The 16235-nt window shown below is 46.0% G+C and overlaps 1 long non-coding RNA gene across 1 annotated transcript in view; it reads left to right on the top strand.

Annotated features, from left to right (window-relative positions):
- LOC138294159 (uncharacterized) overlaps positions 1–16235 on the top strand; it is a 94004-nt gene that overhangs the window by 59210 nt on the left and 18559 nt on the right. The window contains exon 2 of the long non-coding RNA XR_011203230.1: positions 9455–9687. This is a non-coding gene — a long non-coding RNA (uncharacterized lncRNA). The remainder of the gene's footprint in view (positions 1–9454; positions 9688–16235) is intronic.

The raw sequence follows: 16235 nt of genomic DNA, 5'->3' as shown, positions 1-16235 counted from the left end.
TGAATGTGAGAGAATGTTATGTTTGAACGCAAATTCCTTTATCAGTAGAGGAAGGGATAACATACCACAGCTTGCCATTAACGTATGGAATTAGTTGCAGTCTTTTATTAACAAGGTTCTATAACCAAGATTGCATTCAGTATTTTTCTTCAAACCATGATTTAGGCCCTCATTACAACCCTGGCAGTCGGTGATAAAGCGGTGGTAATACTGCCAACAGGCCGGCGGTAAAAAAAATGGAATTATGACCACGGCGGAAACCGCTCAGACAGACAGCCGCTTTAACACACCGACCGCCACGGCGGTATCAACAAGCACCACAGCGGTAACCGCCAACAGCCAGGCGGAAGACAATGTACCGCCCACACTATTACGAAAGGCCTATCTGCCACCTTTTCCGGGACGGTACCAACGACATCAAAAGCATGGCGGAAACAGAATACAGAAGTCAAAGGATTCACCTCTGGACACTCGGGGAACAACCACAACACCATTGAGCCCAAGCAGCACATATTTCCGATGCTAGTCTACCTTTTTCTGCATTATGAACACAAACGCCGCCGAAGACGACCACAGTGAGTACTGCCACCTAGCACACAAGGGAGGTGGGGAGGAAAAAGAGAGTGGCACACACACGCAACACCCCCACCCCCAACACTATACACACAACCAGATGCAGCCCAACATTACATATCCACCCCGTACCCCTCAGGAATAACGCAAGGACAAAATGATTTGAAGAAAGTGAGCGTAATACGATAAAATAACATGAATAAGTGTATCAAAATACAAGTGTATATACATATTTACAGATGTAGGGACACTGCCTAGTCCTCAATGTCCGTGGGCCACAGGGCCACATCACACGGAGAGAACACTGCAGGGCATCAGGCTGAAAATACACAGGCACATCAGGGGGACAGGGAATGGTGGGCACCTGAGCCAGAAGATGGTACAACACCACTGGCCCTAGAGGGGGCTACATGCCCTGTGCGATGTCCTGGGGAGTGCAAGGCCACAGTCTCAAGTGGGTGGTTTGCCCACTGCTTGGACCTGGAGCGTGCAAGGCCACAGTCTCTCGTGGTTGGTTTGCCCACTGCTTGGTCCTGGGGAGTGCAAGGCCACAGTCTCTCAAGTGGGTGGTTTGCCCACTGCTTGGTCCTGGGGATTGCAAGGCCACAGTCTCTCTAGTGGCTGGCTTCTCCACTGGTTCTGAAGGGGGCATAGTGCCCAGTGTGCTTCATCCTGGGAAGGATGGGAGTGAGTGGATGGCTTCTTCCACTGGTTCTGGAGGGGGCCTTGTGCCCAGTGTGCTTCAACCTGGGAAGGATGGGGTGAGTGGATGGCATCTCCACTAGTTATGGAGGGGGCCTTGTGCCCAGTGTGCTTCATCCTGGGAAGGATGGGGTGAGTGGATGTCTTCTTCCACTGGTTCTGGAGGGGGCCTTGTGCCCAGTATGCTTCATCCTGGGAAGGATGGGGTGAGTGGATGGCATCTCCACTGGTTCTGGAGGGGGCCTTGTGCCCAGAGTGCCTCATCCTGGGAAGGATGGGGTGAGTGGATGGCATCTCCACTGGTTATGGAGGGGGCCTTCTGCACTGTGTGCTTCATCCTGGGAAGGATGGGTGAGTGGATGGCTTCTTCCACTGGTTCTGGAAGGGGCCTTGTGCCCAGTGTGCTTCATCCTGGGAAGGATGGGGTGAATGGATGGCATCTCCACTGGTTCTGGAGGGGGCCTTGTGCCCAGTGTGCATCATCCTGGGAACAATGGGGTGAATGGATGGCATCTCCACTGGTTCTGGAGGGGGCATTGTGCCCAATGTGCTTATTTCTGGGAAGAATGGGGTGAGTGAATGCCTTCTTCCACTGGTTCTGGAGGGGGAAGTGTGCCCTGTGATGCAGATCTTGGGGAGTGCAAGGTCACAGTCTCTCACCTGGGTGTCAGACCCACAGGATTTGCAGGGGCCAGAACTCACAACAGCCCATGGAGGCAGGACTACACACTGTCCGCTGGCAGTGACGTCTGCTCAGTGGTGGCAGTGGAGGGGCTGGTGGCAGTGCTAGCAGTGGTGGGGGAGGCCCCAGCCCATCCCCTGCATCCTCGGACGGCTACCTACTGGGGCTGCTGCTGCTGGCAGTGGTGCTGGTGGCGGTGCAGTCTCTCACCTGGGTATCAGACCCACAGAATTTGCAGGGGCCAGGACACACAACAGCCCATGGAGGCAGGACTACACACTGTCTGCCGGCGGTGACGGCTGCTCAGTGGTGGCAGTGGCAGGGCTGGTCGCAGTGCTGGCAGTGGTGGGGGATGCTCCAGCCATTCCCCTGCAGCCTCAGATGGCTGAACCACAATGGTTGGTGCTGGGGGCTCAGAATGAGTCCCAACACCAGTCCTTCTGTCCTTCCTGCCTGCTGGTGCGCCCCTTGCCATTCCTGTCAGCAGCTGGGGATCACCCCTTGCCCTTCCCTCCTGCAGCTGGTGGTGCCTCCTTGCCCTTCCTAGGTGGTGCTGGTGGCGGTGCTGGCAGTGGTGGGGGGAGGCTCCAGCCCATCCCCTGCAGCCTCAGACGGCTGCCCACTGGGGCTGCTGCTGCTGGCAGTGGTTTTGGTGGAGGTGCAGTCTCTCACCTGGGTGTCAGACCCACAGGACTTGCAGGGGCCAGGACGCACAACAACCCATGAAGGCAGGACTACACACTGTCCGCCGGCGGTGACGGCTGCTCAGTGGTGGCAGAGGCGGGGCTGGTGGCAGTGCTGGCAGTGGTGGGGGAGGCTCCAGCAATTCCCCTGCAGCCTAATATGGCTGAACTACCATGGTTGGTGGTGGGGGCTCAGAATGAGTCCCAACACCAGGCCTCCTGTCCTTCGTGCCTGCTGGTGCAGGCCCCTTCCCCTTCCTGTCAGCAGCTGGGGATTGCCCCTTGCCCTTCCCTCCTGCAGCTGGTGGTGCCTCCTTGCCCTTCCTAGACGCTGCTGGTGGTGCATCCTTGCACTTCCCTGTCACAGCTGGTGGTGCCTCCTTGCCCTTCCTTGATGCACCTGGTGCAGGCACCCTGTCAGTGTTGCTGCCTGGTGCCCGGGATCCTCTCCCACCTGCAGTAGCTGTCAACACTACTGTGGGTGTGAACTGAGTGGTTGAGGTGCTCGCCTGGGTTCTGACCACCCTGACCTGACGAGAAGGACGGGGGGAGTGGTAGGGAAGAGGTCAAGGGTGGCGAGGAAAAGCTTCTTAGGGACATTGGGGCAAGAAGAGGGTGAAGGTTTGGGAGTGGAGGAAGAGGAAGTGGTTATAGGAGGTGTCTGCTGTGTTTGGGTGCAGGTGCATGGGCTGGATACTGTTGTGAGGTGGATGTCTGTTGGGTGTCTGAGTGCTTGCGTTTGTGTACTTTGGGAGGAGGGGGCACAGACACAGTGGGAGAGGACAAAGGGGACATGTGCCTGGATGTGGGGGTGGTGACTGCCAGTGAGGGGCGTGTAGTGATAGGCGTGATGGTGGTAGTGGATGAGGATGTAGTGCATGCAGATGTGAGTGTAGATGCTACAGGGAGGGAGGTGGCCGAGAAGGAGGAGGGAGACATAGTAGAGGAAGTGGATGTTGGTATGTCTGCATATGGATGGTGTTTGTGTGAGTGCCTGTGGGATGATGTGTAGTGCTTGTGTTTGCCTGAACCACTCCTGTGTGTTGTCCTGGGTGCATGCTGGTCTGCCTGTGTGCTTGGGATAGGTTGGGGTTGAGGGGAATGGGATTGGGCAGAGGAGAGGGTAGGCTAGAAACAGGGACAATGACTGCCATCAGGGAGGAGACAAGAGCCTGGATTGATCTCTGTTGGGCTGCCATGCTAGAGTGAATGACCTCCAGGAATGCATTTGTTTGTTGCAAATGGGCTGCCAGCCCCTGGATGGCATTCACAATGGTTGACTGCCCGACAGAGATGGATCGCAGGAGGTCAATAGCCTCCTCAATCAGGGCAGCAGGTCTAACTGGGGCAGGGCCTGAGGTGCCTGGGGCGAAGGAGATGCCACTGCTCCTGGGTGAGCGGGCATGGGAAACACACTGAGGGGCTGCTGGGAGGGCAGTGCTGGTCCAGGGGTTGGCGGCTGTTCCTGTAGTTGGGATGGGCACAGAGGTGTCCGCCACCACCAGGGAGCTTCCATCGGAGAAGGTATCACTGTCAGAACTGTCCCCTCCAGTCTCCGTCATGTTGCTCCCTCGCCCTCCGTCCCACTGGTGCCCTCACCGTCGGTGGATTCAGCCTCTTGGGTCCTGTGGGATGCTCTCTTCCTGTGGCCGGTGCCTCTGCTCCTCCACCAGATGTACTAATGCACATAAGGACAGGGTGACAAAACAAAAAGTGGGTGAGAGACAAATGATACCCTTGGTCAGTGGAGGCACCCGCACCACCGTTGGCGTACACGACACACACACACATACACAGGGAACAGCCCTACGCACTAGGCAATGCACTAACAGTCACAATGCTAGTCACTAGCCCATGGACAGAAAACAGAATGTAAACTTTGCACTTGTATAGCGCACTACTCACCCGTTAGAGTCTGAAGGCGCTGTACACTCACCGCTGTGGAACCCTTCCTGGCTTTTCCCTGTGAGGCACCCACTCCTGGGCAACCCCAGGGTGAAGCCAGGCATCCAAGCGCTGTCAGGGCGATTAAGTAAGCTATTGCCCAGAGTTACAGAGTGGGACCCATTAATTAGATTAGGCACCAAGGTGAGAATTATCTGGTCTAAGGGAATTGAGCCCAAGACCCGCAGAGGAGGAAATTGAACCCTGGTCCCAGGTCAGATCTCCGCATCAGGGTCTGCCACTCTAACCATTGTGCCACACTTCTCCACCTAGGGATACCTAGTGCCAATTGCAGCATACCTGAGACCCACAGACACCTGCCCAGTACTGGATGGGCCCTACCATGCAATGTCTGGCCTGGCCTAGGGGAACCCACAGGCCCACATCCCCCACCTGGATGCCACCCCACCACGTGCAAGTAGTATATTGGGGCACTGTACTCACCCCCTTGTGGCTGCTGTGATGCCCCCAAGTGCCCATCCAGCTCCGGATATGCCAACGTCAGTATGCTGGCCATCAGGGGGGTCAGGGTTCGACAGGCACCCCTTCCTCGATGGGAGGCCATCCCCAGCTGGGCCTCTGTCGTCTTCCATGCCCAGCATCTCAGGTCCTCCCACCGTTTGCGACAGTGGGTGCTCCGCCTGCCGTAGACCCCCAGGGTCCGCACGTCCTTGGCAATGGCATGCCATATACCCTTCTTTTGATGGGCGCTGACCTGCAGAGAAATACACATAGGAAAAGGTATCAGTCAGACTGTCCTGCCTGTTACACTCATGGCCCACCATAGCCCTCACATCCCCTTACGCACAGATATTGCCCACCATACATGCAGCACGCTGCCCAGGGCCTTTCCACCAACACCCCCCTACACGAGGCCCTCACACACAGCACTCCATGCATTCATGCCCCATGCATCCTGCTCACAGTGTACTCACCTGTTGGTCTGGAGGCCCATACAGCATTCGGTACTGGGGTAGGACCCCATCCACCAGTCTCTCCATCTCCGCGGCAGTGAAGGCAGGGGCCCTTTCCCCAGTGACACGAGCCATGGTTGGTTCCAGACACAGGTCACAACAGCACTTGCAGTGTAGGTCCTCTCCTGTTGAAGGTCAAGTAGCAAGTGAGTGAACAGATAAAAAATGGCAGTCACGTCCGCGGCGGTGCATACCGTCACCGCCGGCGTACATCACCATTGGCCACTGTACCTGTAGGGCCCAATGGTATCCAATGAGGAGTTGCACGGCGGTTCTCAACTGCCTCCCGCAACGCCGCACAACATCAGTGGAATTACCTCATTTCCACATGTCCCTCCATACAGGACAAGCAGACGCCATTTCAAGGGGGGGCAGGCCATGGCACCTAACTGTGTCACAGTACACATAGGCACCATTTGGGCCTATTCAACAATATACTGTTACAGTCACAACATGCAATGCAGTGTAGTGTTTGGAAATATGGAATACTGACCAGCTGCTCACCGTTTGCCCCCTAGATTGCAACCGCTGCAGAGATGGAGACATCCCCCGTGTACAGGCCCCTGCTGGACTTGACAACAATGGAGTACAGGCACATTATCCTCACCTATAGACTTTGTGCCCAATTGGAACCTGACCTGATATCTGCTATCCGTCAGCCCACCGGGATCCCCCCTCTTGTGCAAGTCCTATCAGTGCTCCATTTCCTGGCAACTGGCTCCTTCCAAGTGACAGTGGGCTTGGCAACAGGAATGTCTCAGCCAATGTTCTCAATAGTGCTGACCAGAGTGTTGTCTGCCTTGATTAAACACATGCGCAGCTACATCGTTTTCCCCCAGGTGGAGGATTTGGCCACAGTGAAACTGATTTCTATGCAATGGGACATATTCCCATCATTATTGGGGCAATAGATGGTACACATATTGCATTTGTCCTCCCCCAGAGAAATGAACAGGTGTTAAGAAATCGAAAGAGCTTTCTCTCCATGAATGTGCAGATAGTGTGCCTGGCGGACCAGTAAATCTCCCATGTCAATGCAAAGTATCCTGGGTCTGTGCATGATGCCTTTATCCTGAGGAATAGCAGCATCCCATATGTGATGGCTCAACTCCAGAGGCACCGGGTGTGGTAAATAGGTAAACCCTGGTTCCCACCCAGTAGGTGTTGGTGTATGGGTATGGTGTGGGCCCAAAGGGTTAGTGTGTGTCTAACAGTCTCTGGTCACCCCCAACCTCTCATGGCTACTGACCCCTGTGAAGAATCCCAGGACAAGGGCAGAGGAACGTTATAATGAGGCACATGGGCGAACAAGAAGAATAATAGAAAGGACATTCAGTCTGCTGAAGGCCAGGTTTTGTTGCCTCTAACAGGTGGATCCCTGTACTACTCACTATGTGTGGGTCAGAATATGGGTGGCGGTAATCCACTGCGGCAGCAGTATGTTGACGGCAGTCAGCATGGCGTTAAGCGGTACTTACTGCCAATGTCAGAATGAGAGCCTTAGTGTTTTCTTTTGTTCCTTTTATTAAGTACTTGAGTAGCTTGGCTAGGGAAAGTAATATAGAATTAGTGAGAGGTTTCTTTAAACATACATTGAGCTTTACCACTGCTACGTGCATAGGAATAATCTCACATGCATGCTTACGCCAGTAGAAAAGAGTTTTCTAGATCAGACTGATGACAGGAGAAAGGCATTAAAGGAGAAAAGGAGAAAATAGAAGAGGACTTAGTGAAAAGAACATTTAGAAATGACTATGCATTTAGTGAAACTAAAACACAAGGGAAGTTAGCTTTAGATTTATTACATAAGTGGACAAAATGCTTATTACCGTCTTCCAAGAGGATGGTATGGCACATGCTAATTGGGAATTGTTTTCTGAACGATTTATCAACTTGAAAACCTGAATGAGACACCTAAACGGAAAGAATTGCACCTGGCTAGACCAAAGAGAGAATCTTACTCTGGCATAATTAGAAATGTATTTAAAGCAATGATTCCCTCAGTGGGAGATATTCTAAACTTTCTGAAGATTCAAAAGTTTACTATTGTGGATAACATGCGGACTAGTTTTTCAGGAGCCATGGTTTTCTTGGACACAGAAATGGCTGCGATACGCTATAGGACTCTTCAGAACCGCCTTGTGTTAGACAACCTTTTAGCAAAGGAGGGGGAGTCTGTAAAATGCTGAAATCGTGACATTGTTGCACATATATTCCTGACAATAGTAGAGCGATTAAAAGCTTTATTGACAATCTGACTAATATTAACTCTGACTTAAAAGTTCTGAAAGAACCTGGAGTTTGGGAAAAGGTTGGCAAAGGTTTTGCTTCTGTGGGAAATTGGCTGGGCAACCTAGGGAAAGGTATAATTGTGAAAATATTACAGATAATATTGATTATTATAATTTGTATCATTGGTTTATGGGATGTTCATAAATTGTATACTGTGATTAAAAGGTAGAAGATGAAAAATTATCAGAGGAGGGAATAAATAAGGTTAGAAAGATACTTTAGAGAAAATTGGAGAAAGAAAAAAGTGTCTATCAAGGCTATCATGAAACAAAATATTAGGTTGACAAAAAATGTGTTGAGATGTAAAGTGTGATGACACATTTAGGCCCTCATTTTGAACACAGCGGGATTTCCTGCCGTATTCAGGCTGGCGGTCTTTTCATCGGCCGCCAATGTTGGTATGCGGCGGGTGCAGCAGCACCAGTTGCGCATGTCACTGCCCGTAAATTGGGCAGTGACATGCACGACGGGGCCTGCACGGGGGCCCCTGCACTGCCCATGCGAACTGCATGGGCAGTGCAGGGGCACCCCCTCTGCCAGCCTTTTCCTGGCAGGATATCCCACAAGGAAACGGCTGGCGGCATATTAAACATTATCCGCAGGGTAGCGCAGCTACCCTGGCGGATGGTGTTTCATCCCACTGCCAGCCTGCCTGGCAGTGGGAGCATGGCGGTGGGTGACGGCTGCCGCCCGTCACCATGTCCATAATATGGAGGTTCGGCCCGCCATGCCTGCTGGTGGCTTCAGCCGCCACTGCCAGCATGGCGGGCCGAACCGCCATGTTCGTAATGACCGCCTTAGTCATCAGAGGAGGGATTGTGAAAGCTGAATTCATTACTAATAAATTAGCATTGACTAATAGGAATTTACATGAATTAGGCTAATATAGAGAAAAATCAAGTGTCTTGGAAAAGGTGCCCACTCGAGGGGCCACCATAACATGTACAACTTTAAAATAGATTTTACATTAATAGTTTAAATATTGTGCACATGTAGAATGAAATGTATTAGTGGATAATACAAATATGTTAATGCCATGTATTTTCTTAAATATATTAGGTATAGAGTAAATATGAGATTATGGGCCCCTTCGACAGAGCCTTATGTTAAGCTTCATGGCATAAAATAAATGTTCGAAAATGTTTTTTGTAAAAGCAGAAAATTAACACTTGGCCAGTGTTCACGCAGTGCTGACCAAATAGATTTGTAACCTTGCAATGTTAAACAAGTAAATGTCAAACTTTCGGGTGAAAACAGTCTGCTGAAATGTAGAGTACTACATATAGATACAATTGTTACCTTGATGCGTGAGAAATACATTTTTCCAGGCTTTACTAAAGATTTCACTGACTGGAGCTATGATTGCAACTAAAAAGTTACTTGACGAAACTGGTGATGGGAACGGGAGAAGAAGAGCCAATCATCGACGTGTGAAAGACTGTCTAGTTATATCCTAGATTTCGAAATTAATGTTTATTGGTTCTATTGTGAACACACAATATTCTGACCAATGACAACGTGAGAAAGTACTTTATGAATTTTAGTTTATCCTGGCTACATGTAGCAGAAGCTAGTTAATTCTTTTCTATTCTTTCTTGTTGCAGTCCTGCTAAAGGAGAAGAGCAGTTCCTGAATGTTTTCCTAACTTCAGCCTTATAGCTTAATTGTAAACTCTATTGATGCTGTTTCTTAGCTTGATGCCCTTTCTGACTTGGTTCAGTTAACTTAGAGCCCAACCGTGGCTGAGCCATTCCCTTTTACTGTCCTTTTCCTGAAGCTGTCCAGACGGATGTCCAACTGACGAAGAAATCACAGCTTGCTGATCCATTCAGGAGAGGTATAACAAAATGCTACTGTTTCTGTTATAGAATTTTTTCCTTTTTTTTTAGGTACCAACCGCTATTTTGATAGAGCGCTAGTTAGATGTTTTCCAAATTAACTTTTGACTAAAATTACTTTTGCATGAAGCCTAAACATGCCATTCAAATTGGAGGGTTAGTTAGAGTGCCATGTGTTAACAAATGTTATTAACAGAGAACTGATTTTTTCACCTGTTGAATCTAGATGTATGCCATCTCTATTGTTCAGTTATTGATGTTATTAATCTACACTATAACTCTTAAATGTTTAATGATAAATGCTTTGGTTAGATTGAGATTCTTTTGCCGCTTTGGTCAGCCTGTGTTTGTATATGTATATCATTTGGTTTTGAGATTAATTTACAATATATTAGCATTGTTCATCTCGGGAAATAAACTTTCTAACTTTACTAAAAGATGTGGATATTCATGGCCACATAGGTCATGGTGTCTAAAGATTACTGACTCAAAGTTTCTGACAATTGATTTGTTGAACATGCTGTATTGTTGGTGGTTAGATTATGAATAACGATTGTGTACATGGTGGAATCACTCTAAGCGGTCCATCGAACCTCTGACGTGTCCCCTTATAAATAATTTACTAGAGACCAAATAAGTCCAGACACTCTCACACTTCTACTCCCCAGGGGCGTAGGCTGGTCAGTAAGATTGGGGGGGTGAGGAAAGGGAAGCTCTATTTGTATTGGTATTTAATGTTAAAACACATTAAATGACAAGCAGGGCATGTAAGGGGCTTACGGGGCAGGGAGAGGACTGCAGTTTGTTTTGGGTCTAAGTGAGAGAAAACACAACATTTAGTAAAATAACCAACATTATTAGAGTCATTTAAAGGAGAAAGTGAGTGTGTGTGCGTTTTTGTTTCTGTCCATGTACAAATTCTTGGTGAAATCTAACTGAGACCTCACAATACCCATCTGAAAGCACCTGTATCCAACTATTCATCATGAAAAATATTTATTGAGGGGTGTAATACCCCAAACACCCTTCCTGAAGCTATGCCCCTGCTACTCCTATGCTTTTTCCAGGTGTGACCGAGACCTCAGAAGCTGCTACTTGGAGTCACTGACACTGACCGGAGGGTCAGAGGGTAACTGGTGGGTGCTTATTGAGAAGAGGTGGGGGGTGGCAAGTGAGTTTTCCTGTTAATTTTGTCACCCCAACTCCCAACTGTGGTGTAGGCTACTTGAGTAGCTGGGGCTCCTGAGCAATATTGCAGCACTCTCTTCATGTGGAGAAAGGGGGACTGTGAAGTGATTTCTTTTGTCTCCTTAGGGCTTGGCCGTGGTGCACAGGTCCATAACTGAGTGCCCATGGTCAGTGTGGAGCACTCAACAAGCCGAAGCCGGCCTTTGGTAAGATCATGCCTTGGGAATGGGCATTGAGAAATCTGGGGCAGTTGCTCACAGTAGTGAACAGGGCTGGTCTTAGGACTTTTGGGGCCCTGGGGGAAAGGGAAGATGTGAAGCCCTTCTAACTTGCATATGACATCACAAGAAGTGACACCACAAAAAGTGGCATCATGAGACTATTAATCTTTTTTGACATCTCTGTTACCTAGTCTTTTCATTTGCATCTTGTACTGTGGTATAAAGAAGCAACTTGAGACCTCCTCTGGTAGAAGTCTGTGTTAGTGAAAGGTTTCAATAAATCCCTTTTACTTTGCCATAAAAGAAAGTTTGACAGTGCACTTATTTTGGAACCATTAGTGAAGCCAGTTGTTGGTAATAAGGCAGTGGACATCTTCGGTGTGAGTGTGTTCACGCAAGTGTGTGTGTTTTTTTCAGCAGTATACCAATGTTTATTCCTGATGCTACTATGAGGTGGGAGTTTAGGCCTTTGTATCCTCAGGACAGAGAAACAATATCAGCAATTAGGTTTTGCATCAATACTACTGCGGAACTGCTCGGTTTCCTAGCTAGAAACTGGAATCTGACCCCTTACTCACCATCAGAGAATTGATCTTATACTCTTGAAGTCACTAAGAAGGTCTTGCATCTCATTGCTATTGGGATGTTACTGAAGAGGTCTTGCTTTGGTAGTGGAGTAAAGGGAGCATTGCTGTGACGAACCACTATAGGGAACACATTATGGGTGTGACAGCAAGTGGGGCTTAAAATATGGAATCATACTTTGTTTATTGGAGCTTCGCAGAGAGCTGCACTCTCTGACAAAGTTCACAAAGATGCTTTTCTCTGCAGCTTTCTTAAAGAAGGCCCTGATGATTCACTATTACACACTATTTGACCACTTGCCTATTGCTACAAATACAATATATACATCTTAAGCACATCTCATGGCACTATAAGACTCTCTCTAGAGCCATGGCACTTTAAGGCTCTCTCTAGAACCTTACACCTAAAACAAAATATGGTAAAATTTACAATTACTAGTGTAACATTCAAGTAGCGGTTGGGTGTCACTCAAAATGTCATGTGTATGATGTATAGATGCCACATATAAACACACAGGAAATGCAAAAATGTCACACATAGGCAAGGGAGTAGCCACAAAATTTAAATACCTCCCACTTTGAACCAAAGCTCTTATGGCACCAAACAAGCAAAGTAAGTCATTGTGACCCTGCCCAGAAAAGCTTTTGTTGCCTCTTCCATGAAGGAGCTCGCCATTCATCCTTCCATCAAACTGCTGATATCCACCATTTAACATTTACATTCTGCCATCCATTTATTCTTTCATCCATCATTTACTCTTGCACCATTCAGTCCGTCTGTCCATCTGCGTGACCATCCACATCACAACCTACCCAACATTTCCAAACATATCTATCCTTCCATCCATCATTTAACTCATCCATCCCTCCATCTACCCTTTCATTCATCCATCCATCCTTACATCCCTCCATACATACATCAATCAGGAGGACACATTTTGGTTGTGTATGATTAATCAAAACCATTACAATTTTATCAAGATTAAAAACAGCAGTAGACTTTACACATAAAAAGTATGTAAGTTAAAACAACACAGGATAGTGAATGTCTCATGAGAGCCTATACAATAAAACATAAAAGAAATATAACCGCTAATTATTCATACAAACAGTTATCATCAAGATTGAATCACAACATGGTTACAAACATGTGGGAGACGCACACAGTCTATGTAAAGACCAACATTGATTCAGGAAAAAAAGTGATTCACAAAGTGCCAGTGCAAGGATTAGAACAGCAGATTAATCATTAAAAGGTATCCTGAAGGCAAAAAAGGAAGGCTGGGCCAGTTTGGGGAGTACCAAGGGTAAGTGTTGAGCCCTTCAAGGGTTGCTATAGACAACAGAGCCACCCAATTTCCCCCCACAGAAATAGGTAATACAATATGCAAACAAGTGTTCCTGGAAGAATTATTTAAATTCCAATTAATAACAATGTGTAATGAACAATTAAATGATCCATTAACAACCCAGCAGTATATAAATGATCAGTTCACAGCGTATTGTTATATGCAAAAATAATATATATATATATATATATATACATGTGTGTGTGTATATATATATACATATATATATACGTGTGTGTGTATATATATATATATATATATATATACATATATAGATATATAGATATAAATATATATATCAAAGACAAATTACTTTCTCACTTTCACAGCTTATTAGTCCAACATGTACATAAGTGTAAGTGAGTCCCTACAAACGCACTGACGCCCCAGTAATCCCCATACAGACTAAATCCATGAAATAAAAAGAAGTGCACAATCCTCCTAACCTTAACAGTGTAACATTTAACAGTCCTACACAGCTCTTATCCTTATAATTCCAATATTCAGGAAGAACTGATGCAATATATGCAGTGGTTCTGTCAGACAGGACACCCTGTCGATGTTTCTATCTCACTCAGACAAAGAGGTCCACGAGACCATCCTCAGGACTCGGTGTCAAAAAGGGAACCAATTCTGTAAATGCTGATACAAACCACATGATGTATGTGAGGTAGTACTACTACCAAAAAATTACTAATGAAAAATTACTAAGAAAAAAAAATTACTAGAACAAAACTTAGAAACAACTATATGCCAAAAATAAGCGTGCATCACCTGCTCACAACATGCCAGTGAATGGCCTACAAAACATTCAAACTAATAATATACACACCCAAGTGTCATGAAGATTACCAAAGTGAGATGCTAAATCAGGAAACTGTGTCTTAAAAACACCAAAGTGCCATGATCCTGAAGGCAAAAACGTGACCCAAACAACAGCGAACAAAATAAAATGTAAATCAAAGCTATACCTAATCACAGATCCATTTGAAACATTTAAAACAAATTCCAAATTATCATCTCTACCAGGCCAATAGTCTGTAAGAGAGACAACACCTCACATGCTTAATTTCTCAAATCGCTTGGTTTAGGTACTGATTCAAATCCCTTAAACGAGACCGGTCTTACCAGGCAGAAGAAATGTTTATCAACAAGCAACCTAATGAGAAATAAAGGCTAGTTAGACAATCAATAAACCTTAAAACCAGAACCTACTTTGTATGCAAAGCTCCCCCCGCCCCCAAACAAAAACAACAAACAAGAACCTCCACAAAACTGAATCAGCGTCTTTCTATTCTGGCCACTATCTGTCCAATTAAATATATGGCAAAGAAGACACGAACACACCTTCCACGGGTCATGTGTTACATCTACTACAAAGACTGTGCCATTTTGGAAAAACAACTTTATTCAAGTAGAAAAGATGAATATCTGTCCACATACAAACCCAAACAATTAGAGGGGACAACAATTAAAAATTAACCATCGGGCAATTAACCTAACAGTGATCCCTAAATAGATTATCACCAATAAACAAATCAGGGAAGTATCCACTAATAAATGCAAATGTTCAATATTATCGAGAACGGCAATGCTGGAATACTCCAGTATTCATCTGAACATCTAAAATGTCAAATTTCTTTCTTTCTGCTCTCCAACATTCAGAAAGGTAAGCGGACAGGTAAATAATTGTAACATATTCAATACTGAGCCCGAAGGCATTATATTGGAAGCATACACAGATCACATCTTTGTTTAATCGCAGGGGCCATTTTCAAATACATATCAAATATCCATAGAAGACACAGAAAAGGTGTTATACAATTTCTAAATCATAGATCAAAATACCAAAATACCAAAAACAAGAAGCCTGCTCACTCACTGTAGCATTCACAAAAGTAACCGGACAGGTTAAATACTTTTAATAAATTCAATACAGAGTCCACAGGAGCCATATTGGAAACAAATGGGCAACTATGCACAGATCACATTGTTAGGTATAAATCACATGGGCCATATTGAAATACGCACAAACTATACAGAAAATATACAGAAGTGTTAAACAAATAATTGATCAGAAAACCAAAATACCAAGTACAGGAAGCTGTAGAGAAGAGTCACACATTGTTTATCGTAGAGGCTTTATTTTGTAAAAGGGGGAGAGCGAAAAAATACTAACAACCTCTGCCAATACACATCCGAACTGCCAATCACATTCCACAATTCGATAAGATCAGGATGAAGGTAACTGGAGTGTTATAACTTTAAACAATAACTAACAATACCAATGACAATAACAAAATTTCTCACCCAATTACAAAATCATGAAATTTAATGAGTAACGATGAGACTCTGGTGGCACTTCTCACTCCCTTGGTATTATGAATCGATTTTAGATGCTTTATATTCTTGGCGACTCCTTTGGATATTATTCCACTTGTTTTTTCTCTAGACAGGACATTATCATTCCTAGGTCTTTCTTTAGATGAATCCTACAAGTCTGCAGTTGTGGTGTTTGAGCAGGACTCCATTTGGTCATCATCATCGCCTCAAAACAAAACATTAGAGACTCTTGTCTTGCTAACAATTCCACCAAGCGGTTTTTTACACTTTGACAGTTTGCTAAAGTGCAAAACCTTCCCATTGCTTAACACTGCTGAACAAGAATACACCTTACTCAATTGAATCGGATAAGAATATTGACTCCAGCCTTTCTTTACACCCTTGCTTAGCTTAATGCAATCACCCTCATTCAATGCAACTTCTTTCACATTATGCTTGTTATCATACTGACTTTTGTAATTGTGATGCACTTTTCTTGGGTTATTATTAACAATTTCCGGTGACCATTTGCTTTGATTACTGCACAACAACCACACAGAGTTGTCCTTGGTGAAGGGTTCTCACCCCCTTAATATCTCAAATGGGCTGTACCCAGTAACAGTAGGGGTTGTGCAGTAAACCCATACCAATTTGCCTAAATCTGATTCCCAGTTCCTCCCAAAGTTGATGGCAGATTGAATACAACCCATCACTACTTTGTTAAATCTCTCCACAGCTTCATTACCTGCAGGATGATACACCAGTGTTTTTTTTTCCTTAACACCTCTCGATTTAAGAAATTTTGTAAACTTTTCTGCCACGAATTGTGGACCATTATCACTTAACAATGATTTAGGTATCCCTTCTCTCCGGAACATTCTTT

This window comes from Pleurodeles waltl, chromosome 4_2 (genome assembly GCF_031143425.1).
Source record: "Pleurodeles waltl isolate 20211129_DDA chromosome 4_2, aPleWal1.hap1.20221129, whole genome shotgun sequence".
Classification (NCBI taxonomy): Eukaryota; Metazoa; Chordata; class Amphibia; order Caudata; family Salamandridae; genus Pleurodeles; species Pleurodeles waltl.
The sequence above is the reverse complement of the archived record's forward strand: the minus strand, read 5'-3'. Positions and strand labels throughout refer to the sequence as shown.